Source organism: Schistocerca americana, chromosome 6 (assembly GCF_021461395.2).
Source record: "Schistocerca americana isolate TAMUIC-IGC-003095 chromosome 6, iqSchAmer2.1, whole genome shotgun sequence".
NCBI classification, from domain to species: domain Eukaryota; kingdom Metazoa; phylum Arthropoda; class Insecta; order Orthoptera; family Acrididae; genus Schistocerca; species Schistocerca americana.
In genome coordinates this window covers 83321997-83327996 of record NC_060124.1, presented here as the reverse complement: position 1 = coordinate 83327996, position 6000 = coordinate 83321997, and the positions used below count along the sequence as shown (strand labels likewise).

Here is a 6000-nt window from a genome sequence, read left to right as displayed (position 1 = left end):
CGACCGCTACGGTCGCAGGTTCGAATCCTGCCTCGGGTATGGATGTGTGTGATGTCCTTAGGTTAGTTAGGTTTAAGTAGTTCTCAGTTCTAGGGGACTGATGACTTCAGAAGTTAAGTGCCATAGTGCTCAGAGCCATTTGAACCATTTTGCATCCAATAACCGCAACAAGACGTCCAGGGTGAATGGACACAGGAAGCCTTTTCAGATGAATCACATATTATGCTCCATCGGAGAAATGGTCATTGGCGTGTACGGTGCGAAACGTCTGAAACAAAACATCCTGCAACAAACGTCGGAAGGGTCTAGGTGGGAGGATGGAGCGTTTGGTCTCGGGAATGTTTTAGTGGCATTTTCTAAGTGAGCTCCTGATTCTGGAAGGCACAATGGAACAACCCAAAAATGCATCTGCCCTTGGGGACCATGTCCACCTCTACATACAGTTTGTTTTTTCCTGGGCGCGATGGCATATACCAGCAGGACAATGGAACAGCTCGCAGTGTACGTGTGTGGTTCTAAGAGCTCCAGAATGAGTTTACCGTGCTCCCCTGGCCTCCAAACCGAATCGAAAATCTGTGGGACAACTACGATCGGCTGTTTGCGCCGTGGATCCTCGACTGAGAAACCCAGCGCAGCTGGTCAGGGCATTGGAGCCAGCAGGGCTCGACATCCCTCTCGGTACCTTCCAAAACCTCACTGACTCTCTTCGCAGCGGTCCGCTCTACAAAAGGTGGTTATGCACGGTTTTGAATTTATGAAGGTTGTCAACATTTGGCTTTCTACATCTTCGTAGACTGCTTAGTCCACTTCGTATCTTCGTTAGATCGCCCACAGTGCATACGTTTCGAATGCAGCTAATAATAATAATAATTTCGTGTGACGTGGGCCTACCGTCGGGTAGACCGCTCGCGCGGTGCAAGTCTTTCGATTGGACGCCACTTCGGCGACTTGCGCGTCGATGAAGACGAAGTGATGATGATGAGGACAACACAACACCCAGACCCTGAGCGGAGAAAAGCTCCGACCCAGCCGGCAATCGAACCCGGGCCCTTAGGATTGACAGTCTGTTGCACTGACCACTTTTTTTTCGGTAATCTCATTTTGCTCGTTTTCGTTCGTTGTATCTGCTCGGGGCGGACGTCGGAAGACACCCGATTCAGTTCTTGGTTGATCCATTAACTCAGTTTTTTTTTTTTTTTTTTTTTTTTTTTTTTTTTTTTTTTTTTTTTTTTTTTTTTTTACAGAGGGCAGCTAACCCTCTGACCGAACACGCTGAGTGTTACCGTGCCGGCACCACTCAGCTACCAGGGGCGGACAGTGCAGCTGATTACTTCAGTTGTTTCTTTGTAACATTTTGCTTATTATGGTTGTTGTAGTCCGCTTGCTTAATGTTGTGAACAACTGCGCATTCTTCACACTTTGCAATGACCACTGTGGCGATAGCCATGCTCCAAATGTACTTCCACGTCATTTTATGGGTTAAAGGCCCTCATGCAAACAATACAACACGTGTACAATGGCGAACGTTGATCAAAGCTATTGGCTTTGGCCCACGCCCCTTTATCAAAGATGTCTTTAACAGAAGTAGATTGTCAAAGATTGGACCAAATGGCTTTGTTATGGGGGGTAGGACGTCAAACGGGCCGACTTGTAGCAGGAGAGGCATCACAGGACATTTTAATTTCCAATGTCTATACTTTTACAAATAAATTCATAAAACTCTGTCAGCATCACCAGGAAGGATTCAGGATTCACATTCATTGCAGTGGAAGTTCGAAAACGTAACAAAATAAATTTTTCTTACGTGTGAAATTTCATTATTTTTTTAGTTACTAATGGCTGCATTTGTTGCTATAGGTACACTTTTCTTCATAAGTTAGAGAGATTCTTCGATGAATTTTGTACAGCACACATACCATACTTACAGGTGTATGAAACTCTAGAATTTATTTAATTTATGAAAAAACGAATGATCCGTTGTGAAAAAACATTAATTTTGTAGTTAATTACCTCAATTTTTACCACAGTTTTTATTAGATTTGGAAAATTCTAGAGTTTCATACACCTGTAAGTATGATTTGTATGCTGTGCAAAATTCATCGAACCATCTCTTTTACTTATGAAGAAAACTGTACCTATAGGAACAAATGCTGCCATTAGTAAGTAAAAGAAAAAATGATGAAATTTCACACGTAAAAAAAATTACTTCGTTATGTTTTCGAACTACCACTGCTATGAGTGTGAATTCTGAATCCTTCCTGGTCATGCTGACAAAGTTTTATGAATTTATTTGTAAACGTATAGACAGTGGAAATGAAAACGTCCTGTGGTGCTCCACGTCGGCCCGTTTGACGTCATACCCTCCTTAAAAGACTCTTGTCAAAAATCCTTTAGAGTGCAATAAGTTGTGTAAGTATGTTGGAGTGCGGAGGAGTTGCAGGTCCCGCTCGCAAAACACCTAGCAGAGCATCCACTGCGATTCTGCGGCGGACCCGCAGTGCGGCCGTGTCTTCTACGCCTGGCGGTGGTTGGCGTTCCTGCCGCTGGGAGGCGCGCGCGCAGCTCCGCTCCGGCTCGGCCATTGGCGGGGTGCGCGGCCGCGGCACGCCAGGAATGTGATACCGGCGGCTCGGCTCGGCTCGGCTCGCAGGAGGGGATTCGAGGTCGCTCGCCTGCTATAGGAGGGGTATAATCCTTCATTCTATAGAAGGAGTAGAATTTTTGCCTGTAAAGTTGGCACCCGGCGCGCGAGGCTAGCCTCGGTCCGGTCGGCGGTGGCGGCGCGGCGGCGGCTGGAATGTAGCCTCGAGCCGTAAGGAGGGGCGGGCAGGGCGCATTCCGGAGCCCTACCTACCTACCTAGCGAGCGAGTCCGCAGCCGCCTACCTGCCGGCTGGTTGGCGCGGCGGCCGCCAGGGCGCAGCGGCGGCGCCAGCGCCCGCGTGCGCTCCTCCCACCCTCCTTCCTCCGTTCCTCCTACTCCTCCTCCTTCGTCCGCTCTCTTTCTGCGCCTCTCTACGTCTCTGTCCCGCCGCATTCCTCCGCTGCCGTGTGTGTGTACGTACGTGTGTGTGTGTGTGTGTGTGTGCGTGAGGCGGCGGTGTGGGCCCGCGCGCGCCGGCCGCCGCGTCAGTCCAGCGGGGCTGTGCTGCTGCCTGGTTGGCTGGTTCGCCGGTCGGCCGGTCTCTGCGTGCCGCGGCTACTGTGCGTGAGTCTCCAGTGGCGCGCGCGCCCGCTGTCTGTGCGCCGGCGTCGACACGCGGCGATCCTCCTGCGACAACAATAACAACAACAACAAACAACCGCGAGCCGGCGCTGCTGCCGCGTTTCTCGTGTGCCGCGTTCTCTCTGCCGAGGTGGTGCTACCGCGTCGAAAATCAGTGCGCGTCACATATTTCCGCATCGACTAAAATACAATTTTTTTTATCATTGCTCGAGAAGTGACAGCGCAAAGCTGCCTCCACAGTTCTTTCTCCACACTGTACCTATTTGACTTCGTGTAGTGTTTTGACCGCAGTGATTACTGGCAATTGTGACCGACGAGGTGGAATGACAAACTGTGAGGATATTTCCGTACGCCGACCGTCATTCGAGGACCATCAGCACTGAAGAATATTTTCCAAGCGTACGAACACTGCTGAAAGGTAAGTGAAATGTACACCATTTTTTTCTCGTTCTTTGTCGCAAGAGCGTCAGCCCTCACCCTAATCCAGACATTTATCGGCTCACAGGCTTTGTATACTAATTCATTTGCTCTACGAACGACTCGCTAGTCATCCGGATTAACGTGACCATCGATATTTTCGTTAGAAAACCTCGTGGTCACGACCGGCGTATGAACTCGGGCGCAGTCGGCTTGACCGAACCGTGTCACAGGAGTGAGGCGAAGCGGACCCTGGCCGCGTTTTCCGGTCATCTCGCTTGTGCCGATTCCCGTCGGAGCGGCCGCGGCACCAAGCGGGATCTTTCTGTCTGTTCGCGCCTCGGATGCCGCGGCTAATACGGAATGCGTACGCAGTCGTCCATGCAGCTTTGTGTCGTGGTGGGGGGCAATGACCCCGCGTATTAGGTGCTGCCCTTCTGTGCCGCAAACTTTCTCTCTCTCTCCCTCCTTCCCTCCCCCCGTTTCTCTCTCTCTCTCTCTCTCTCTCTCTCTCTAGTTCTTTTTCTCTCCCTCCCGTCGTTCCAGATAGAAACGTTTGAAATGTCAAGCGTGAAACTGAGATAGTCTCGCAGGAGCGCAGGAATGTTGTTTGGCCCGCAGGAGGCCGACGTAGCACCTATGCCTGCGTCACATGTATGCTGCCTGCTATTCAGCTCTCTTTACTCCTTACAGAACCGCCTTGCTCTGCGAATTTCAAAGTATCCAATAAGTTTATAAAAAAATGTATTGCAATATGAGTTTATGGCAGTGTGACGGATACACTGCGATAATGTCATGTGGGAATTTAGCAAAACTCAGCAGCTTTTTATTTTATTTTTTATTTATTTTTCGTATTTGACTTCTTTCTGACCGTAAGATGCGTTGTTTAACATTCAGTTACCTCTTCAAAATTAGTTTACCGTAGTTTTCCTTCACACAGCCTTCGTAACAGGGCACTACTGCTTTAATAGTACCTGAATCGCGTCATCCGCCCAGTCATTACCGAAATACAGAAAAAGGTTTTTCTGCAAAACACGAAACGTTTTTCTCTTTGCGTTTACTCAGTCGTATTTAGGTACCTACGCCCCACTGTGTGAGGATTCCACGTTACTGCTATATTGCTATCATATACATCTTAAATTTACAGCTCGCCATTTATGGTACACGTAATGGGTAACAGCATGTCGTAATTCCCTGCCTTAACCGCGCTTCTTAGTGTATGTATATTGTACGTGTGACGTCTATTACATGTGTGACGTCTTTTGTCATATTTCCCTGTCTTAACCGCGTTTCTTAGTGTAAGCGTATTGTATGTGTGACGTCTTCTTGCTTTATTTATTTTATTTTTACATCTTTCACTTCAGCGTTCCCCTGGTTTCATTAAAATACATTAAGAAACTTACGTAGGAGTAGGAAAAGCTCGTTCAGTGCCGTCCATTTCTGTGTCAATTTTCGAAACTGAGGTACACTGAAATGGATGAAGGCCTAAAAAAAAAAAAAAAAGAATGTCAGTGTGTACAAACGATAACACACACAACACACCAAGAGATGCCGCTAGGGCAATAAAAATCACACAGAATATGGTACATAGTTGTGAAAGAGGTCTGGATAATTAAAAAAAAAAACAAAATAAAATAGAAACAAGACAGAATTCAAAGCGGATACAGAGAAATCAAACTTTATTTTGCAAACGGAAATGAAAGAAACTTCTGAGGTTATCTTATTTTTATCGTGAAGATATTGGATATTCCTAAAAGATTTATTTCTGACGTCAAATGACTGTCAACTTATGCATGATTCTGTTCTTCGTGTATACGGTATGACAACAATTGACAACACGCTATTTTTCGTGACGTAGAGTGTGCAAGAACGCCATCCTCCGAGTCAATCACTCGGAGTTTCGGAACCTGAGCGTCATGCAGACGATAACTTTCTTTTTGCTTTGTTTTCCTTTGACGCCAAGCTCTCATTGTTTGTTGTTCTTGCGTAGTTCATTCGTTTTACATGAGCAGATGTGCAGTTGCAGACGCGTTCGTATGTCAGTTTTATAGTTGCTGGTGGATGTTTGGAGAGTTTCCCACATGGTGAAAAAATAAAGTTCGCCAGTTATTCCACCGAGACTGCTGACAAAAAAAAAGTACGAACAAGTAAGTCTGAACATGCCTTGTGTTCATGGTGTAATGTCGGTATTAGATCTAAGGTACAGGACTACTTATTTCTGATCTGTGTTCCTACATTTCTATACTCTTCAGCAGGGCGATTTTTTTTTTCTTGTTACTCCAAAGCCGTATCTTTCGTTGTCTCGTGTTTCCCAATCATGTTCAGTACATATAAAATTCGGACTGCTGGTACAATGAC

At 46.9% G+C, this 6000-nt stretch overlaps 1 protein-coding gene across 1 annotated transcript in view; it reads left to right on the top strand.

Moving 5' to 3' along the window:
• Nucleotides 1-3145: 3145 nt before the first annotated feature.
• The window catches only part of LOC124619322 (protein expanded), a 490762-nt gene continuing 487907 nt past the window's right edge, over nt 3146-6000 (top strand). Inside the window, exon 1 of the mRNA XM_047145631.1 lies at nt 3146-3643. The gene's annotated coding sequence lies outside the window, so the exon portion shown is untranslated. The remainder of the gene's footprint in view (nt 3644-6000) is intronic.